The following is a 23,079-nucleotide window of genomic DNA, read 5'->3' on the forward strand; positions in this document are numbered from 1 at the left end:
CGTGAAAAGTCAGTAGTGCGAAGTGAGAAGTGAGGAATAAGGGATGAGAAGTAATACGCCTCAATTCTCACTTCTCACCAGGGTTTGCATAAATCGCACTTGTATACAAGTTGGAAAAAAATGATTCGGATAGGGGAAGAGGCCCCAAAACGCCCCCCCCGGGGCAAAACGACTTTCAGGTATTCACTTATATTTACCATGTTCGAGATAGCCTTAATCAAACTAGACGTGAAACCATGTAGGTTAGGGGAAAAAAGTGTCAAAATTTTAAAAATTTGCGGAAAATGGCTGGATTACAAAATCTTTTAAACATTTTACCAGTCAGAAATGCATTCGAAATGTCTGGATTTGATAAATGCATAAGATACTTTGTATGGTTGTATCTTATTTTTAGAAGGATTCCTTAGATAATCCTGCATCTTTTAGAATTATCTTAGAAAACTAGACATCAGACGTTTAGTTTATAAATTTATTGTTTAAATAGTCACAAAACTCCGGCAAAAAATTTGAAAGTCTTAAAGGATTGATCATTTGCTAAGAAATTCCTTTGAAAAAATCAGGATTTACTGAAAATTCTTTGCTTACCTAAGCATTATGTGTTCCTTTGAAACATAAACAATTTGTTCAAACTTTTATGTTGTCGCAATTTAATATTAAGGCTACACAGGAAGTGCAGCATTTTACTTAAAATTTCTTCATTCAATTAAAATCTCAGAAATTGTACTTGTTCTTTTAGTCCTGTAACTTCTATTAGTTATCCAATCAGCATTGAATCAGCATATAATCGCTGCTCGTTCATACTCCAACTTCCTTAAGCAAAGCTATCTGGAGCTGAGAATCAAGGAAGCAAAATATCCTTTGCGTTTAGCATTCCTATCGCAAGCTATAAGAATTTAAGATTCAGGCGTACATTTTTTGTTAACAAACATTATTATATTGATTCCGTAGACTATAAATGATTTTTCAATCTTTCGTTCCTTTGTCGGGCTAATTTACTGTAAATCGTCATGGAGCCGAAATCATCCGTTTTTCAATACAGTTTTTCATAATTGTTATAAAAACGTAAACGTTTATCTACAAAACTAATTTCTTTATCTGAACGTAGAAAAATTATTTTGACCGATAACTTCACTAAAAAAAATGCTTGTTCCAGCAGGAATTTCTGAATACCAAAGTAGTCCAAAGTCCTAAATTATCTGAAATTCTTAGTTGTCTAAAAATTGTGAAATAGATTCAACTTGCTGTAGTCTTTCGAAGAGAGAGATGATGAAAAGAATTCATTATATGCAATTATGTCCATGATCAAATAGTTAAATATGTGCAATATTTATGCATAAAAGCAAAAATTCTAGTGGGGCTAGTTTGGTTCTAGGTGGAGCTATAGCTCCTCAGCCGCCTGTAGTAACGCCAATGTCCAATTCTATTTTGTATTTATATTAATGATCTTCCGCTCAGGCTTAATGGGTGCTAGAACCATTTATGTATATGCAGATGGTGGACAAATACATGTAGATGTGTCAGATTTAGCTAGAGAAAATGCTTCAGTTTTAATCAATCATAACTTCCCAAGTAACCATTAGCACTATATTACGCCAAACTGCTAATAGGGCCAATATACGGCTAATTAAAAACTTATAAGCATTAAAGTAGCACTATATCGGCAACTCGTTAAAATTGCATATTGAGAAACAGTGACTAGTCTAGGTATTACCATTCAGAGCAACATGGAATGGGACACTTTTATTTCTAGACAATGTAGTAAAATTTATTCGGTGTTGCGCACTTTATGATACAATGCTTACTTTTTACCAGAAGAAACTAAATTGAGATTGTTTAAGAGTTTGATTTATCCCTATTTTTTGTTATGTGATTTTGCTACTACCCAGGCGTCAGTAACAAGTTTGAATAAACTTAAAGTAACGTTGAACTGTTGTGTGAGATTCGTATTTGGCTTGAATCGATATGCACGCGTTTCTACCTTCCACCACTCTATGATTGGCTGTTCATTAAAATAAATTTGCATTTTTTAGATCGGTACTCTTCATACACTCATTTTCAACAAGAAAGTGTCCTCAACATCTGTATTCCAAACTAAATCCTCTAAGAAGTCAAAGAGGAATATTTTCTATGCCACGCTCTTCACACTACGCTAGTTCTCTACTTGTTACTTGTTCTTTTTACAGTGAGCAGTGAGAAATGAAAAATGAGTGGTGAGACGCCTCACTTCTCACTCCTCATTTTTCACTTTTCAAATGACATGTTCGGCCAAAAGTCCCTTGCGGCCAAATGTCCCATTCGGCTAAATGATCTATTGGGCCGGATGACCCGTTCGGCCAAATGACTTTCTGCCTAACGGTTTGTTCGGCCTAGTGGCATTCGCCCAAATGGCCCTCGGCCGGATGGGTTTCGGCCAAACGACCCTTCCCCGGGTTGCTGCGTTTATTATGTAGATTGGGTAAAAGCAACACAATCGCAACTATTGTTCTGGACACAAAATGGAAATCTGCTGCTCTAACGTAGACTACATGGTCTAAAAATGTTAAATTTCGAGAGTTCCGACAAAACCTGTGCACATGGAAACCAGATATATGCTAGTTTTGTAATCAAATATTATACGTTGACATGCTTTACTGTTTTAATTTGTATTATTTTCTTTTGTTATTGTTGTGTGTTAAATACCATTAAGAAATATGTTGATTGTGATTTTATGTTATGTCCAATGTTACAAATTGTATTATAATATGAAATGCTTTATAAATTTAAGTACATTCAATTAGACTATAAGATGTCCGTTGAACTAATAAATAAATGAAATAAACTATAGGAACACATATGACTCGGAACTATTACCCTACTTATGCTTCTGCTGGTCGAGTCAAGTATAATAGTTGTGTCAAGTATAATAGTGTTGCCTTTAGGGAACTAACAATAATTACGAAAGGTCATTTTTTGAAAGGGGGTGTTTGTTATTCACTTACGATCCATATAAACAAAAACCTGGCAAACCCACCTAACGGTATGATGGTGCCTTTCTCGTGCACATATAAAATGGTATTTTGGCCATAACTTTTGAGCCTATAGATCGATCTGACCAATATTCAAAATATGAAATAATGGAATAGGATTCCCTGCCAAATGCAACTGGTAACACTATGGGTCTCCGAACCTCTCATAGAAAGTTGGTTTTTGAAGCGAACATATAGCCTTCAAGTATACTTAGTACAGTGAACGTTCGCTAATTAGGTTTTGTTTAGTTGGGACGCAGCTAAACGTCAAAAAGTGATGTCGAAACCGCGTAGATGTTTTGTTTCCGTGTTTGGCGGGATCGATATTTCTTGGCGCATAAAATTTTCTTTTGTTCAATGCGAAAAGTAAACAACATTGGCGCTTGTCAAAATGCCCCAATTGACCTTTCCCGTCAAAAATTTTTATACGCTCAATCGATTCTACGTTTTATTTAATGTAAACTTTCCCAAAGAACCCATATTTTTGTCACCTTTAAGTAAGTTTTAGTTTTAGTTTAAGTTTAAGTTTTTTTCGAGAAATCCAATATATTTAGTTAGGGAGGGGGGTTCGTCAAATGTCCACACAAATTTAAGAAAAATTTTATGAGGAAATGTCCATGCTGATGGACGGAAATTTTTTCGACATCTACCCAGTCCAGAATATTGATCAAAGAAATAAATTGTAAATAGAATAATTATTAATTGAGAAGAGTTAAGGCTATGAACTTCATTGTTTATTGTATAGACTTTATTTTTCTGATGTGACATGCTAATTCAAGTTATTATTAGTAACTTCGCATGATTTTTCTTTTTCTCTATTTAAAACTTCGTCTTATTTTACGAAATAACTCAAATTAGATTTGAAAGTGCCAGCTCAATAATTTCCGAATAGATGTATGTCTTATTTGTCACATTGAAAACGATTCTGGTGATAGTAATTTTTAATTTTACGAACTATCACTTTTAAGCTTAGTTTAGTTTGAGTGAATTCAGAAAATAAGAAGTAGCTAAGAACCAGTTAGATGCATCAAAATTAGCTAAACTTAATGAGAAATGCACTGGTAAATAACTCGTTTATCATTTCAGGTACCTTTTATGTGTTTTTCTCAAAATATTAAAATAGTGCACAGGTTGAAGAATTGATCACGCGACGCCTCTGCCTTCTACCAAAGCTGTGGCACCACCAACGAGCTGGGAACCGGCTTAATAGTGCTGGGAAAGATGCGCCAACGCATGATTGGGTGGCAGCCAATCAACGCAAGGATGTGCAAGCTGAGAATAAAAGGCCGTTTCTTCAACTATAGCATCATCAACGTGCACAGCCCACACGAAGGGAGATCCGACGACGAGAAAGAAGCGTTCTATGCACAGCTGGAGCAGACATACGATGGATGATTTCCATTATTGTTATTAGCGCGGTACAGTTCCCACTGCGGGACGTCAAAATCGTCATCGGTGACATGAACGCTCAGGTAGGAAGGAAGGAAATGTATAGACCGGTCATCGTACCGGATAGTCTGCATACCGTGTCGAACGACAATGGCCAACGATGCACAAACTTTGCAGCCTCCCGCGGAATGGTAGTCCGAAGCAATTTCTTCCCCCGCAAGAATATCCACAAGGCCACATGGAAATCACCTAACAAAGTAACGGAAAACCAAATCGACCACGTTCTAATCGACGATAAATTCTTCTCTGACATCACGAACGTACGCACTTACCGCAGTGCGAATATTGAATCCGACCACTACCTCGTTGCAGTATGTCTGCGCTCAAGACTCTCGACTGTGATCAACACGCGTCGGAGGCGTCCGCCGCGGCTAAAATTGGGCGGCTACAAGACGGTAGACTAGCCCAAGACTACGCGCAGCAGCTGGAAGTGGCACTCCCAACGGAAGAGCAGCTAGGCGCAGCATCTCTTGAAGATGGCTGGAGAGATATTCGATCCGCCATTGGAAGCACCGCAACCGCTGCACTAGGCACGGTGGCTCCGGATCAGAGAAACGACTGGTATGACGGCGAATGTGAGCAGTTAGTTGAGGAGAAGAATGCAGCACGGGCGAGATTGCTGCAATGCGGCACGAGGGCGAACGAGGCACGATACAAACGGGTGCGGAACAGACAAAACTCGATTTTCCGGAGGAAAAAGCGCCAGCAGGAAGATCGAGACCATAAAGAGACGGAGGAACTGTACCGCGCTAATAACACAGGAGAGTTCTATGGGAAGTTAAACCGTTCACGTAAGGGTCACGTGCCACAGCCTGATATGTGTAAGGACATAAACGGGAACCTTCTTACGAGCGAGCGTGAGGTGATCCAAAGGTGGCGGCAGCACTACGAAGAGCACCTGAATGGCGATATGGCAGACAACGGTGGCGGTACGGTAATGAACCTAGGAGCACGCGCGCAGGACATGCGACTTCCAGCTCCGAATCTCCAGGAAATCCAGGAGGAGATCGGCCGACTGAAAAACAACAAAGCCCCTGGAGTTGACCAACTACCAGGAGAGCTGTTTAAACACGGTGGTGAGGCACTGGCTAGAGCGCTGCACTGGGTGATTACCAAGGTTTGGGAGGATGAGGTTCTGCCGCAGGAGTGGATGGAAGATGTGGTGTGTGCCATCTACAAAAAGGGCGATAAGCTGGATTGTAGCAACTATCGCGCAATCACATTGCTGAACGCCACCTACAAGGTACTCTCCCAAATTTTATGCCGCCGACTAACACCAATTGCAAAAGAGTTCGTGGGGCAGTACCAGGCGGGATTTATGGGTGAACGCTCTACCACAGACCAGGTGTTCGCCATACGTCAGGTATTGCAGAAATGCCGCGAATACAACGTGCCCACACATCATCTATTTATCGACTTCAAAGCCGCATATGATACAATCGATCGGGACCAGCTAATGCACGAAAACGGATTTCCGGATAAACTGATACGGGTGATCAAGGCGACGATGGATCGGGTGATGTGCGTAGTTCGAGTTTCAGGGGCATTCTCGAGTCCCTTCGGGGGATACGGCAAGGTGATTCAAGGTCTTTCGTGTCTGCTATTCAACATCGCTTTGGAGGGAGTAATACGAAGGGCAGGGATTGACACGAGTGGTACGATTTTCACGAAGTCCGTCCAGTTATTTGGTTTCGCCGACGACATTGATATCATGGCACGTAACTTTGAGAGGATGGAGGAAGCCTACATCAGACTGAAAAGCGAAGCTAAACGGATTGGACTAGTCATCAACACGTCGAAGACGAAGTACATGATAGGAAGAGGCTCAAAAGAGGTCAATGTAAGCCACCCACCACGAGTTTCTATCGGTGGTGACGAAATCGAGGTGGTTGAAGAATTCGTGTACTTGGGCTCACTGGTGACCGCCGTTAACGATACCAGCAGAGAAATTCGGAGGCGCATAGTGGCTGGAAATCGTACCTACTTTGGACTCCGTAAGACGATCAAATAGAGTTCGCCGCCGTACCAAACTGACTATCTACAAAACGCTTATAAGACCAGTAGTTCTCTACGGACACGAGTCCTGGACGATGCTCGTGGAGGACCAACGCGCACTGGGAGTTTTTGAAAGGAAAGTGTTGCGTACCATCTATGGGGGTGCAGATGACGGACGGTACGTGGAGGAGGCGAATGAACCACGAGTTGCATCAGCTGTTGGGAGAACCATCCATCGTTCACACCACGAAAATCGGAAGACTGCGGTGGGCCGGGCACGTAGCCAAAATGTCGGACAGTAATCCGGTGAAAATGGTTCTCGACAACGATCCGACGGGAACAAGAGGCGAGGTGCACAGCGGGAAAGGTGGATCGATCAGGTACTGGACGATTTGCGGACCCTCCGCAGACTGCGTGGTTGGCGAAGTGCAGCCATGGACCGAGCTGAATGGAGAAGACTTTTATGTGCAGCACAGGAAATTTCGGCCTTAGTCTGATAATAAATAAAAATTAAACACGTATTTAAAAAATGAATGCCAATGGTGACTTGAATGGTGTGACTTTAAATCTGTGTGAACAGACTGATTTTAAATCAGAAAGTGTTTAAACCTTCGAGGTTTGAATTAGCACGGTACTTCTTTAGAACCTTAAGTTATTGAAATCTCTTGCCACAAATCTCAAAATATAGCAACACTTTATTGAATATTGTCCTTCATCTGTTCTAGTTCTCGACACCGATCAGAATTATTTACAAATCTACTTTTGAAATCTTCGGTGTGGCTTGAACTTTTCAAGGGGAAAGCATAGAATTTTGTATTGATTTTACTTAGTAACATGAAGCACTTTTCCACCACGTCATAGAAAACCCATCGTTCCCAACCTCGTATCTATTTGAAATCCGACGTCAAGAACCGTACAAAGTGCACGCATCATCGCGTAATTAGATTCCGCCATTTCTGTCTCTAATTGAACTGGAAATGTACAGAGATACACAACGCACATCCTCGCATTTCATTCACTCCGGCTCAGGCCGGTCAACACACTTTTACTCACACCGAAGCCCGTATCGAACCAAAGCATCGTATCGAACTAACGTTATGTTGCTGACAGGGTTACTTCATTGATCCGAGCTAAACGAATAATTCGATGAACATGAATTTCACTTGCGGTGGGAACGAGCCGAGCGAACTTCACCGGCAGATCCCTTTTTACTATGGCCTTCGCCGTAGTAGTCTCTTGGGTCTTGGGCCACCACGGCAAAAGTTGTCGGATTTTCCATGTGCCACGACTGCCTACTTTCCGTTGGAGGAGATTCGAGAGAAGTTCGGTTAGCAGTAATTTGATTACCAGCTTTTATCTGCTGCACCTCTGCTGATGAGGTGCTATTGGATTTTCCTTGCCGAAAACTGCCAGCAGAAGAAAGATGCAGCCCGATGCTCTAAAGTGTGGGTGGATGAGAAAATCCATTCCGCTGGAGAACATAATTCGGATAGACGAAAGCCGACGAGTGATGAAGCCAGCACCTAATGGGCTCGTAAACGATGATAATTCCTTGGCACATTATTGCCCCTCTGTGCTTTTCGAAAAGGGGCCGAAATTGATTCTGACGAGAATTGGTAGATCTCGAATTTCCACATGGGTAGAACTGATGAGGTCGACGTCTCTTGTTTCTGTTCGAAACTGAACAATTGGAAATGCAGGTGGATGTTATCAGTTTTTTATGAATCCGACAGTTATTCAATGTTCAATCTAAGGATGTAGAGCTCAATTTTTGTTCTGCAATTGTTATAAACTGTTTCCAATCGGAGGTAATTTATTTTGATCTTGAATTTTGGTATGGATAACATGACGAAACTTACTGGAATAATGGATTCCGTTTTATCTGCCTGCAAATATCATCTGTTGAATAACATAGATTTTATAAACCTGAAGGTTTTAGCAAATCAGAGTTTTTCAAACGAGACTGATCTCGTCTAACCCTTATCGCACTCTAAGCAAACCATATCCTAAATTTATAAATCTCAACTTGCTTTATGCTCTGACTCAGCCAATCGGATTATACCCCAGCTGGGCTGCAATCGGATAGATTTTACCAAACTTTTCACCAACCGGTCATCAACTACATCTCCGCGCAGCCGTCTCCAGCAGCAGTTAGATGAAACTAGATATTTGATCCTTCGTCCTTCGCATTCGGGATACCTACAGCACCGGGGGCTTCCGAGAAAGCAAGTCCGCCCAAGATAATCTGTTTTCTAACTACATTAGTGCAACGTTCAACTTATGAATTAGTCACTAATTTGCTAAGTGGTTTGTGCCTTGTGTTTGGTGTTAATTTTCGGTAGATGCTGTTTTTGCTGTTGAGCTAACATCGGATAGAGAGAGGTGAGTTGTGACCACCACCGAAAGTTTCAGACGGAAATTACATTTAGAATGCATACGTGATAGTGAAGCGAGCGCATGGACCTAATTCGAAAACTCTGTGTGTACGGGGAGGGAATCGCATCCTAGGTTATAGATAAAGGGGTTAAAGGGTGTTAGGGGAGATTGCTTCTCGTTAGGCCAATTGGCCACAGCTCGACTACATCTCTCATCTGGTGATTATATGCCAAGCTCAACCGAAAACTTGATTCTGACAGAAGTCCTACAAAGTAATCATACCTGATAATTGAATATTGCTAATCGTGATGAGGTGTTTGGGATGATGATATGAGAGAAAATTATCGAAAATAGATTTGCTGATCAGAATACAGAATAGATATGATTGAAATAATGTCATGCATATTAAAAAATCTTATAATTCTGTCTTATATTCCGTCTAAACATCCGAGAAAAGCCTCACAAAACAGTATCATTTTTCACTAACTGAGATGCATCATCCATGAACTAAGCACGTACGTAGCGGCTAAAGACTACGATGATGACAAAGTTTAAATGAGCAGAAAAAAAAGCTTTTTGGCGTGATAAAATGAAACAAAATATCCAATCTCGAATACACATCGTTACATCAAGATACACCTTTGTGCATAATAGCCGACAAAAGACTGTTTCAGCCTAGAACACGTGCGCAATATGTTATGGACTTCGTGAATAATTACCAAACATATTTCAACACATTCAATCTGTATGTGTTTGCTCTTCTCATATACCAGAAGGCTTAGAATTACTTTGGAATTTCCATATCATTAAGTATTCCAAGAATCTAGTTCGACGTAATTCAGCTAATTCAAGCTTATAACTTAGCTAAGCTTATAACATTTGCTGTCATCAAATATTCAATGTTCATGTTGTGGTCTGTGGTTGTCACAGATAAATACTATTGAAAATGTAACTCCGTACAATGCCAAAATTGATTTCAAATTGACTAATCAATCTAATTTACAATGTTCTAATACTCAGATTATAATATTGGAATTCTGTGGAAGATTATGATTTAAAAAATGTATTATACCCTGAGGGTCGTGGGTTTGAGTCCCATCGAAGGGAAAGTGGTTACCTCCAATACATTTTTCAAAACAAAATCTTCCACACAATGTTCTTTTTTTTCTCGTTTGTCGGGTGAAGATCACTGCGTCCAGATTTTAGGACTATTGTGATATACCCTTTTGCTGTGAAATACGCAAGTTATCTCAGTAACATGTTTGTCACTGAGATACCTTGGTATCGACTGAACTCAAGACCATCTATTATTGATGAATAGAGATCCTGAGTTACAGATCCATAAGTCAGCATTAGGGCTAGCTGAGAACTTTGAACCTACGTTGGGTGAGTGCACTGCAATAGCAGAGGATGTGTTCTGATGTTTCTCTCTCCTCGTCACATAAGCGGCAATTTGAGGTTTGGATTGCTCCGATCTTTTGTAGATGGTATCTGCAGGGGCAGTGTCCAGTTATTAGACCGGTGTAGATGTTGAGATCCCTTTTGTTGAGACCTAATAGTTGTTGGGTTTTCTTGGGGTTAATCGATACGAGCCTTTTGGATTGGCTCGTATGGGGAAGTGCATTCCAGTTTGATGTGATTTGACTGACCATATATTTGTTCAGTTCCATTTTTACATAGCAGTCTGAGATCCCGCAGAAGGGCTCAGGGCCAATGAACCTTTCATTAGATCCATTCCTGGCTAGCTCATCAGCAATCTCATTTCCCTCTAGACCCGTATGTCCTGGGATCCAATATAGGTAGACTCGATTGCGTATGGATAAGTTTTTCAAAGCCAGAATGCATTCCCACACTAGCTTTGAGTTACAAGTGTAGTTATTAAGCGACTTAAGTTCCGCTTGGCTGTCAGAGAAAATACATATTTTTGCAAATCTATACTTTCTCCTCAGGCATAATAACACGCATTCTAATATTGCATATATTTCCGCTTGAAATATCAGGGCCACTGTCCTAAGTGGACAGAATTTTTGTTGTAGGGCCATAGATTCCGGTTCCTGTCAGATTATTCATTTTCGAACCATCTGTGAAGAAATTTATAGAGCCTGTTGGAACGCTGGGTCCACCTCCTTCCCACTCCTGGCGGGAAGGAACGAACACATCGTAAGGTAAGTCATAATTGACTACCGTTTCCATCCAGTCACTACAAATTCCTATTGCGGGATTTATGGCAAATTCATTTAATATGCTGAGGTGACCCGTAAGGTCTCCCGACAGCAGTGTTTTTGTTTCTCTTTTTCCACACAATGTATTGTACATATACACATCTGAATTTTCAGAACATTGTAAATTAATGTCCAAGTCGGGTGGTTTAATACCCGGAAAAAGGCATTTAGCTTTGATCGAACTCATCAATAAAAATTTAAGAACTTCTAAAGGAAATCCGAGTAGTGATACTGCCCTTCTCGCATTGAGTCAAGGCACCAACCTTTATCCAGCTTGTTTAGAAACTGAAACTTTTTAGAAACTGAGAATCCTTGTTCTGTCCTAGAAGGAGACGCGACTAAGCCCCAAATTGCTGGCCTAAAGCCGACGGCAGCACCTTTTTCTACCGAGTACCAGGCCGTATTTAAATAATCTTGGTACATCGTTGGACGTTGCTTTGGTACGGTTTTACGTGATTTGTGATGGTCTAACGATTCCATATGAAATTTTCCAAAACCATGATGATTAATCGCTTCGGATTGAATTCTTAAAAGGCATAATAAGGACTGGTCTCGCTTTTCCCATAATTCTGCCCTGATTTAGTTCTGCTAAATTGAATGTTAAGGACATTGTATTTTTTTCCGTGGAATATTTTGATTACTTTATGGAATTTTTTTTTATAATTGCAATTTTTGTTTTTCGAAGTGCTAATTTATTCTTTGTATCATCATGAATATGGCGTCGTTGAAAAGAAATAATTAGTCACTTACCAATGCGATTTACAATAGATTTCCTTCCCAACTAACATACTATTCCTTTCCAGTGCGCTCTTGTAGCAATGAGTGTCGAACTAATTTTCCTCTCCTTATCCTAATTGACTGTGAGGACGTAGCCAGCATCGTTATTGATCTTGAATTAAAGAGCATGTACAGTGAGAATGGCTTTCTAGTCCTAGTGGCATGGACGTCCTCACGTCCCGAGCCAGCTCACCTCTTTTAACCTCTCAGGGTCGGCACAACGTGCTGGGGAAAACTCACCTGTTTCACTTTCTGTTCTCAACCTGGAAAAACTTTCTTTCAGCGCACGCAATAAACTATAAAAAAAATTGATTTTGTTGCAAAAAAAAATAAAATATATTTAGTAAGCATTTGCTTATTTTTGATCAATTTCACTATTTATTTAAGAAAAAAACTGTAGGCTCACTCACTGCTTAACCGATTCCGGATTTCTTGCTGTCCTGGTCCTCGCGTGGCACGGAACTCGTTCTGCTGGCTGCTTTCCGTAGAATTACTCGAGCGCTTCACCCTCGTCAGGGCTGCAATCTTTCCGATCACGGAACGTGGTTTTCTGGTCGTTTGGTGACGTACGACCTGATCGTATGGTAACGGACGACCTTTGCGACTCCACTATGAGCGAAATCACTTTCGGCAGCACTAGTCACTGTAGTCTTTATTGAAAGGAATTGAATCTAGCTCGCGGATCACGACACCTTGCCTAGCCGGTTCTATAACGGATTCTAATTCGTGTCGATTTAAGCTTCTAACCGGGAGGCGACCTTTCAAACACTTTCTGGTCTCACGTTGGCGATAAGGAGAACCAGTATGCCACTAAGTGGCCACTAAAAGCACTTATTACACTCTTAGCGTCCTCGCGAGTTAGATTGGGAGTTGGAACTACAAAAAGATTTTATAAAACAGGTGATAATTTCACCGATGGTATTCTATTTCACAGGTTCAATTCACTAGCAAAGAACTCAACCACTTTAAATTATAAGATTTGTGCTGTCGATTCCAAGAATCCAAAAGAGACCCGATTTTGAGGGATTGGATCCTTATATAGGTAACAGTTTTCGATTTATCGCAGGTTAACATTTTTTCCTATCCCATTCCACCCATTACATCCCATGGTGTGGCACGTGATTCTGTGGCTTACACATACCTTCGCGCCTTTCCGTTGGTTAGATGTGCTGGTAATGTCGAGCAGTGGAGTCAATTGCCTTCGTAATGGTGTTCGAAATGCCCTATTGGCGGCAGAGAATCTAGTACTTCCTTCAAAACTTGAATTAGGGTTAAGGATGTTTTTAGCAAAAATTTAATTAAGTTATATAATTCAAATAAAGTTTTTGCGTAACATTTATATTTACATGAAACATTTCATTGGCAAAACTCTCACCAAAATTAAGTTCAAACAGTTGGAACACGCTTCAAGTGTTACAGATGAGGGCCTATTTTTTTTTTAAATGATTTTTCCAAAATCGATTTAACTCTAAAACAAAAAGAACTACAAAAAGTGTTGTATGGCGGACTGGCGTGAAATTTCCAGAAGTTTTTTTAAAAAAATATCCAAAAAATGAAGAACCGATTTCCATACTGAAAAAAAAATAGTTTTAGAAATTAAAATCAATATAAGTTATATAACAAAAAAAACTCATCTCAGAAATCGATGATTTTTTTTCTGCGGATAGGTATTTCAATTATCAGACTTTTCTGGGAATAATGTTCCTGTGACATATTTAAGGAAAAAAGTATCTCTAATAAAAACTTTTTTCATGTCCATATTGAGTGAAAATTTATTAGCGTGTTTTATGCCTACAGCGCCAAGTATAGGTTCAGCAGCCTATCATTAACCAACGTTCTTCCTACTTACTTTTTCCCTTCTACATTTTTCCTTCTTCCTTCTTACTTTTAACTTGTTCTCTCTTCCTTCTTCATTCTTCATTCTTCTTTCTTCTTGATTGGCATTACATCCCCACACTGGGACATTGCCCCCTCGCAGCTTAGTGTTCATTAAGCACTTCCACAGTTATTAACTGCGAGGTTTCTAAGCCAAGTTACCATTTCTGCATTCGTATATCATGAGGCTAACACGATGGTACTTGTAGGCCCAGGGAAGTCGAGACAATTTCCAATCCGAAAATTGTCTAGACCGGCACCGGAAATCGTACCCAGCCACCCTCAGCATGGTCTTGCTTTATAACCGTACATCGTACCGCACGGCTAAGGAGGGCCCCTTAATCATTGTTCCTTATTACTTCTTATTTCTTCCTTCTACCTTCTACCTCCTTCTTTCTCCCTTCTACCGTATTCCTCTTCTTTCTTCCTCCTTTTTTTCCTTATTCCTTTTTTTCTCGCCCTTATTCTTTCTTCATTCTTCCATCTTTATTCTCTTTCCTTCCTTTTTTTCCATATTCTTTCTTTTTTCTACTTCCTTTATTCTTCATTTTTCCTTCTACTTTTTTTATTCTTCCTTCTTTCATTTCCCTCGGGCTGCAAAATGGTGGGTTGACATCAAGGAAGGAGCGCCCAACAGAGCTCTGGTCCTCACAAGTCCCTATCTCACGCTTCCACGGGTCGTCCGATGACAAAAGACCGCCAGCTAAGGGTTGTGTACTTAGCTGGTAGTGCAACCTGGGCACTGTTGTCCTTCTGACTTCAGCTAGAGTGAGAAGGTACGCCTCGAGCGTCTGTTCACCAGGAGGTGCGGCTCAAACAGCGTCTGCCTGGTACCCAGCGGCTGATTAACGAAATGCTGTATCTCGTCAGCTATACCTAAGGTGGCAGCCCCATCATCGCGATGTTGGTAATGCGACCCCGGTAAGGTAGCTTACTGAAGCCTCTCAAATACCACGAAAAATGGAGATAATAGAAAAAGAAAACGTTATTTTTGGCAACCGACCCGGCAACGAAATAAGAACTATGATTGGAAACTCGGTACCTGGAATGTCAGGATCCTAAATGAACCTGGACGAGTGAGCCTTCTGGCTCGCGAACTGCAGAAGGTTGGAGTGAACGTGGCCGCTATTCAAGAAGTCCGATGGCCCAGATCCGGAGAACGTGAATTCCGAGCCGTGGACCCCACGACCAACACTGCATTCAAGTATAACATCTATCACAGCGGCGGTGAAAAAGCAGAGCATGGAGTGGGTTTCGTAGTGATGGGCAAGCAGATGAAGCGAGTGATGCGGTGGAAACCCATTAGCGAACGAATCTGTGTGTTGAGGATACGGGGCAAATTCTTCAATTACAGCCTTATCAACGGTTACGCGCTGACAAACGATAAATCCGACGACGTGAAGGACACGTTTTATGAATGTCTTGATCAGTGTTGTAAAATGTCATTTGCATTCGTTTGTATAATTTACATAGAACTTTTCCCAGAAGTTAGCTATCAACTCATGAGGTATGGCGAACTTATAGCGCTGAAATGTGCCTACAACTTTGTCTAACAAGACATTGCTGTAAATATGTAATCTGGGGCGTGGGAAGCAAAATGTCATTCAAATGACACGTGACATTTTGGAGAGATTTCACTCTCCAGCCTCAGATGTTATATTTAGAGCAATGTACCCTTAGACAAAAATATAGCCCTACTCAAGCGTTATGAGTACATCTAAAATTATGAAGTACATTTGGCTTCTGATAAAAGTTATGAACAAATTAATTAAATGACATGCAGATGACATTTTACAAGCCTGGTCTTGATAAAGTCTATTGAGAGTGCCCAAAGCATTACGTGAAAATTGTTATCGGAGACTCCAACGCTCAGGTCGGTAGAGAGGACTTTTTTCGTCCCATAATCGGTAGGGAGAGCCTTCACTCCGCTACAAATGACAACGGCCTACGGCTAGTAAATTTTGCTGCTGCCAGAGGGATGGCCATCAGTAGCACCTATTTTGCACGAAAGAATATAATATCCGGAAGCAAACCTGGAGACACCCAAATGGTGAAACTTGCAACCAGATAGACCATGTTCTGGTGGATGGGCGCCATTTCTCGGATGTTATCGATGTGCGGACATTCAGAGGTCCGAACATTGACTCTGATCACTACCTCGTTGTCAGTAAAATTCGATCACGGTTGTCAACTGTATCGAACGAAAGATCACAGCGAACGATGCATTACAATATCCAGCGATTGTCGGCGAAAGGAGTATCGGCTGAGTACCGCCAGAAGCTCGACGAACGGATAAGTGCAATCAACGTTAGCGACAGCATCAACGATCCATGGAGCGGTGAGCACAACAGCACGAGAAGTGGTAGGCACTGCACAGAGGCGACCCAGGACGGGTTGGTTCAATGTCGTGTGTCAGAGAGTGACAGACGAGAAGAACGTTGCCAGAAGCCGGATGTTGGTGTCGGGTATCCGATCGAATAGAGATCGCTACAAGGAAGCAAGAGCAGCCGAAAAACGAACCCACCGCAGGAAGACAAAAGAGTACGAAGAACAAGTTATTAGTGAGGCGCAGGAAAAAATGGAGCAGAACGATATGCGGAGGTTTTATGAGTCTGTCAATGGCGTGCGGAGAAAGTCAGCGCCATCTCCCGTCATGTGCAACGACCAACAAGGGAATTTGCTGACAGATACAACTGAAGTGGCTGCCAGGTGGAAGCAACACTTCGAGACTTTGTTGAATGGAGGAAGTGACGGTGCATCGGTGAACAGACTAAAAATTAGCGACGATGGACAAACCTACACTAGATGAGGTTAAAAAAGCTGTTAAAGAGCTGAAAAACAATAAGGCTGCGGGGAAGGACCAGCTCCCGGCTGAACTTCTCAAACACGGCAGTGAGCAGCTTTATGAAGTTCTGCACCATATTCTGTCGAAAATATGGGAAGACGATGAAATGCCTGCTAGCTGGTTGGACGGCCTTATTTGCCCTCTATTTAAGAAAGGGCACAGACTGGAGTGCGCCAATTATCGAGGAATAACCCTCCTTAATTCGGCGTACAAAAGTATGTCCCGTATTCTGTTCAACAGATTTAGACCGCTTGAAGAGTCCTTCGTCGGCGAATACCAAGCAGGTTTTCGTGAGGGCCGATCAACGACGGATCAAATGTTTACCCTGAGACAAATCCTTGATAAATTCCGGGAGTACAACTTGCAGCCACATCATCTGTTTATTGATTTCAAGACGGCGTACGATTCAGTGAAACGGAATAAATTATGGCAAATTATGCTTGAACATGGTTTTCCGGCGAAACTGATACGGCTGATTCGTATAACGTTGGACGGATCGAAATCAAGTGTAAGGGTTGCGGATGAAATATCGACGTCATTTGTTACCTTAGATGGATTAAAGCAGAGTGATGCACTCTCGAATCTACTGTTCAATATAGCGCTCGAGGGAGCGATTAGGAGAGCTAGTGTGCAAAAAAGCGGTACCATTATCACAAAATCACATATGCTCCTGGGATTTGCGGACGATATCGATATTATCGGAATTGATCGCCGTTCCGTGGAAGAGGCTTTTGTGCCTTTTAAGAGGGAGACAGCGAGGATTGGACTCACGATCAATGCCAGCAAAACGAAGTACATGGTCGCTGGCAATCAACGTGGGTTCATTAGTGGTGGTGGTAGCGAAATGGTGCTGGATGGTGAACAATTTGAAGTGGTGGAAGAATTTGTGTATCTTGGAACATTAGTGACGTGTGATAATGATGTTACCCGCGAGGTGAAAAGGCGTATTGCAGATGCAAATAGGGCTTATTACGGACTTCGTAACCAGCTTAAGTCCCGTAGTCTGCAAACGAAAACAAAACTCGCGCTGTATACTACTCTGATTCTTCCGGTGGCTTTGTACGGCCATGAGACATGGACCTTAAAGGAGGCTGATCGGAGAACTCTCGGAGTGTTTGAGCGTAAGGTGTTGCGGAAAATACTCGGCGGTAAACAGGAGAACGGTATCTGGTGGCGTCGCATGAATCACGAATTGTACCAGGTGTATAAAGGGCTGGATATTATTAAGCTTATAAAACACGGCAGACTACGGTGGGCTGGTCACGTTGTTCGTATGCCGGAAGAACGTCAAGCGAAGATAATATTTAGTAGAGTACCCGGAAGAGGCCGCAGGCTTCGTGGAAGGCCGCGTACACGATGGCTTTTTGCAGTTGAAGAGGACCTGAGGGCGCTCAATGTTCAGGGCGACTGGAAGCGATTGGCCCAGGATCGAGTCCAGTGGAGAAGGATACTCCATTCGGCGTAGGTTCACCGAAGAGCTGTAGTCCATCAAGTATCAAGTAAGTATTTACATTAAAATGTCTAGAAATCTTTCCGAAGAATTTCTGGATAAATTTATGAAATAACACCAGGATGATTAATTCAAGATTTTTTTTTCGAAGAGTTTCTGGAGGAACTCCTGGCTTAAATAAATGTTTGATAATGGATGGATTGAATCTCGATATTTTAAGGGTTTTCTTCGTTTGCAAACGTAATTTCAGTGTAAAAATAGGGTTTTGTTTTAATTCTGTACAGTAACAGTACCCTTAGTGGAGGTAGCACCAATAGTGGAGGTAGTGGGGTTTTAATGAGATTTATCATAATTATGCACTTTACGATAATTTCGGAAGATGCGTCGTGCTTTAAATATACTATTAACTGCAACTTATCCTAAGATTTCACTTGAAAAACTATTGAAAACAATGATTTTCCTTAATAAAATTAACTCCCTTGCGCCTATAGTGCAAGGCCGAAAATAAAAAAAATCGACTTTCTCTGATTCGTAATTCAAGTTGACCTACAAATGCTAATGCTATGGAACATTAAACCCCAGCATATCAGCACTCTAAGCCATATGGTTATCAAAATATAGGCATTAGAGCCAGACACTTTTTAGTTCTTGAAAAATCAATGCATTATTCAACTGTCAATATCTTCGGCTACAGTAACTCTTTTCCAACTCTTTAAAAAGTTTCTGAAAGCTTGTTTCATGGACGGGTTAGAACGGGTTAGTTATGAGAAAATAGGTAGTGAAACATCCGAAAATGACCCGAAGAATTTTTTTTTTTTCATACAAAAAGTTCCATACAAAAAAAGTTTCTCAAAGTTTCGCTTAGCGACTACCACTACGACTTTCTTTGGACCTCCCAGAAGGCATTAAAACAAATTCCAGCTGCTTATGGCTGCAAATCTGCGATTCCGATCACTTTTTCGAAAAAAAGTCATTAATTTTGAAACATTAAATGTAATTATTCTCATAATACACGGCAGACTGTGATGGGCTGAATACAAATCCCATGCATATACCAAAAGAGCATCAAGAACAGTTAAAATAGAGATAGTAGATAACACGAAAAGTGTCGTAGGCTTCGTGGTAGGCCGTGTACACGATAGCTTATGCAGCTATATGATACTCCATTTGGCGTAGGCTCACCAAGAGGAGGCAACTCATTATCTATCAAGTATCAAGCAAATAAATATGAAAAAAAAATACAATATACTCTTGAGGGTTACGAAAATACTCTAGGCTTCATTTGAAATTATTTCATAAAAAGTAAAATTTTGATATTAATTAAAATCGAATATGTGAATACAAGAAGCAAAAATGTCTGTACCTAAGGACATCTTTCGATAATTATTGGTATGTACCTAGGTGAAATAAATAAACAGAACATTTATGAATGTCTATCTGAGTGAATCGTGAGCTGTGATTGCGAAAGTAAATCGCGTGAAGAGTTTGTACTTAGTGTTTGGTGAAGCATAAATTATAGGCAACTCATTGAAGTATTTTGAGCTCACGAGGGACGTCAGATAGATCGTGTTGTAAAAGCTTTAGAATATATCTGTCAAAGCTTCGCTGTGAATAAACAAAAAAAAAAACAGTCAACTCCGACATACAAAATTGAAAAATCTGCATTTGAAATTTGAAAAAAAAAATGGCAGGCCGCATCCTGGTCCAAAACTTACTTTGACTCATATAATGAGGAATGGCTTGACACAGAATTTGAATTGGAAGAATTTTATCATGCCGAGCCAGAGCCAGTGGCTTCAACATCTCGTGGAAGGCCATCAAAAAATTTTGAGGATTTAAGTGAGCGTACGAAGCGCAAAAGAATTAATGACGAGCTAATGGATCCAAGAGAGGATACCATAGAAAAAGCGCTACTGGGAGCAAGAAGAACTGCCTACAACAGAAGTGATACGAAAGAAGTATGGTGAAAGTGATAGGCCATATTTTAAAAAACCGAGATCACGCTTCCAGAATGTACACTACTCTAAGTGATTCTCATGGAATGATGTCCGATGAAGAAACTTTTGAATATTTTCTCGATTGTGATATGAGTAAATATGTGTACGAACAAACACATAAAAAAATCCTGCGAGATTTCGGACTTACAAAGTGATACAAAAAATGAAAGCGATATGTTCTCCTCCGCTTTATATTGTATTCCCTTTACTTGTTTTACGGGTTAAGAGCCTGAACTCTACAGGTCTGCGCTGCAATAAAATACACATCTATAGACTGCTGTGTACATGAGACATTCGTAGATAAAAGGGATATATTCCATAGAGATCAAAGGTCTGTATTCCAGGGAGTTTGGAGACCTTAGAAGTAATAACGACCTGCAAAACAAGTATTTCACATCTTTTAGACAATAATCTACGATATAAGTGTGAAATATTGCAGAAATGAAATGAAAATATTTTCGGCCACCTACTTGTATGGAGCCGCCCCATAGTGTAGTGGTGCAACTGTACCAATAGTGGCGAGCACCACTATGGGAACAAAAATTATTTTTTACCGCCACTAAAGGAACAGTGTACCCATTAGTGGTGCTAGCAATATTTTGAGGTTGTTGATGTTAAATGACATCAATCTCATTTTTGTTAATAAATTTATTAGTTTATCTATTTTTGAGCGAATCTGCGGAATTGATGTTGAAGCAATCTGGCATCGCTGCAAGAAAGACGTCCACAATCTAATGTACAGAATCCCGCATGGATGCAACGGTGGCTGGAGACTCACATCGCCACTATTCTGACAAAAAATAGTCGATTAACATAACACAAACAGTATCAGGCCATTAGGACGAATGGTCATTAGGTTAAAAGGTCATTATGCCGAAAGGTTGTAGGAAGTGATAAGTGAGAAATGAGAAATGATCTGTTCTTCCTTCTCACTTCTTTATTCTACCTTCATCTTGCTTCATTCTTCCTTCTTTGATTTTTCCTCTTTCATCTTTGTTCTTCCTACTTACTTCTTGCCTTCTACATTTTTTCTTCTTCCTTCTAACTTCTAACTTGTTCCTTCTTCCTTCTTCCTTATTCATTTTTCCTTTCTTCTTCATTGGCATTACATCCCCTACTGGGACATTGCGCCTTGCAGCTTAGTGTTCATTAAGCACTTCCACAGTTATTAACAGCAAGGTTTCTAAGCCGAGTTACCATTTCTGCATTCGTATATCATGAGGCTAAAAAGATGGTACTTGTATGCCCAGGGAAGTCGAGACAATTTCCAATCCAAAAATAGACCGGTACCGGGAATCGAACCCAGCCACCCTCAGCATGGTCTTGCTTTGTAGCCGCGCATCTTACCGCACAGCTAAGGAGGGCCCCTTAACCATTGTTCCTTATTACTTCTTATTTCTTCCTTTTTCTTTCTTTCTTCTACCTTCTACCTCATTCTTTCTTCCTTCTTCCTTTTTCTCTTCTTTTATCCTTCTTTTATTTTCCATATTCCATTTTCTCGCCCTTCTTCTTTCTTCATTCTTCCATCTTTATTCTCTGTTCTTCCCTCTATTCCATATTCATTCTTCTGTCTACATCCTTTATTCTTCCTTTTCCCTTCTACTGTTTTATTCTTCCTTCTTTCATTTCCCTTTGTTGATCGTTCAGAATAAGTTTTTAATCAATAAAACTCATTAGTCACCCAAGTTGCACCCAAGTCCCTGATTAAAATTATACTTATTGATCAAGGCTGACAATGGATGTTTTACGATGTTAAACTGTTCCAATTTTGACTTACGTTATTTTATGCTGGTGTTGGTGTTGGCTACGCTAAAAATGACGAACTGACTGGATTTCACTGGAGTAAAAGTCAGAATTTCAGCATTAAACTATCTTGAATTTCCCCAGGAAATTCCTCTCTGTTGACCTGGATAAGTCTTGGAAAACTTTTTCTTCTTGAAATACGCTTCCGTGACTATCCGTCTGCTGTGTGGCAGACCCCCGAGGGCCGTAACTAGTTTCAAATAATACGCCAAGCACTAGGAGATCGTCGATTTAGCCAAGTGATAGAATATTGATGTGCCGTATTCTCTAGAAATCGCGTTCCTGGTAAAATATAGATTTTGGACGTTGCACTAAGGAGTAACTATTTAGACAACAATCCTGGCCAAAATTATATTTGCGGCGATTCACTACTACTGACGTCCACTACTTTTAGAGATTTCTAGACCCCCCCTGTCCCCTCTGTCACGCTTTTTTGTATACCTAGTATATGTGCTGGCACACAATCTTAGATCCCCTCCTCCCCTAAAACTTGTGACGTTATTTTTGATTGACCCCTTTCGGCGTTTTCTGGTAGGTTTTGCTATGTTGCAAAAAAACATAGTAAAAAACAGTTTTGGAACGTATCTGCAGGTGCAAATTCACCTACCAGTGATAGATTACCTTTCCTGGTATGTTCAAAATTAAACAGTAGGAGAATGTCTCCGATTGTGGGCCGGCCCCAATTGTGGGCCACCCTGAATATTTTTTGACAGCGTACATAATCAGAACTGATATCGAAGCTAGAAAAATATTCTTTCAAGTTGCCATTGCATGCTATTATTTTGTGTTTTTTTTTGCCTCTGGAGGCTTCTGACATAAGGGGTCGTTCAATAATTACGTAAACACATATAGGGGAGAGGTGATCTGTCATTTTCTAACTCTTCATATAAACAAAAAAATAATTTGTATGGGAAAAATCTTACAAGGGGAGGAGAGGGGTCCAAAAAGCCAAGAAAAATGCTTACGTAATTATTGAGCGACTCCTAAGCAAACGTTCTTTTCATAAGCATTTTATTCCATATCGAGACGTCTGCATTGATATCGTTTTGGAGATACATTTGTTCCGTTTGACAATGTTGGTATAACCAGTAAGAGAGTGTACACTTCACTGAGTCGGAAATCAATCTGTTCCTCAAGCAAGGCATTGTGACTTTCGGCAGACTCAAGTAGCCGGCGATGAATTACCTTTTCAAGCAGCTTAAAAACCCCTGAGATAAATCTGATGGGGCGATAGCCTTTTGTAGATGAAGCACCCATCTTAGGCTCCCGGCTAAGATGACTTCCA

The 23,079-nt window shown here is 40.7% G+C and overlaps 1 protein-coding gene across 1 annotated transcript in view; it reads left to right on the plus strand.

Moving 5' to 3' along the window:
* The window catches only part of LOC134212219 (diencephalon/mesencephalon homeobox protein 1), a 119,227-nt gene that overhangs the window by 56,401 nt on the left and 39,747 nt on the right, over positions 1-23,079 (plus strand). The gene's annotated exons all lie outside the window — the stretch shown is intronic.

The sequence above is a fragment of the Armigeres subalbatus genome, chromosome 2 (genome assembly GCF_024139115.2).
Source record: "Armigeres subalbatus isolate Guangzhou_Male chromosome 2, GZ_Asu_2, whole genome shotgun sequence".
Taxonomy (NCBI): domain Eukaryota; kingdom Metazoa; phylum Arthropoda; class Insecta; order Diptera; family Culicidae; genus Armigeres; species Armigeres subalbatus.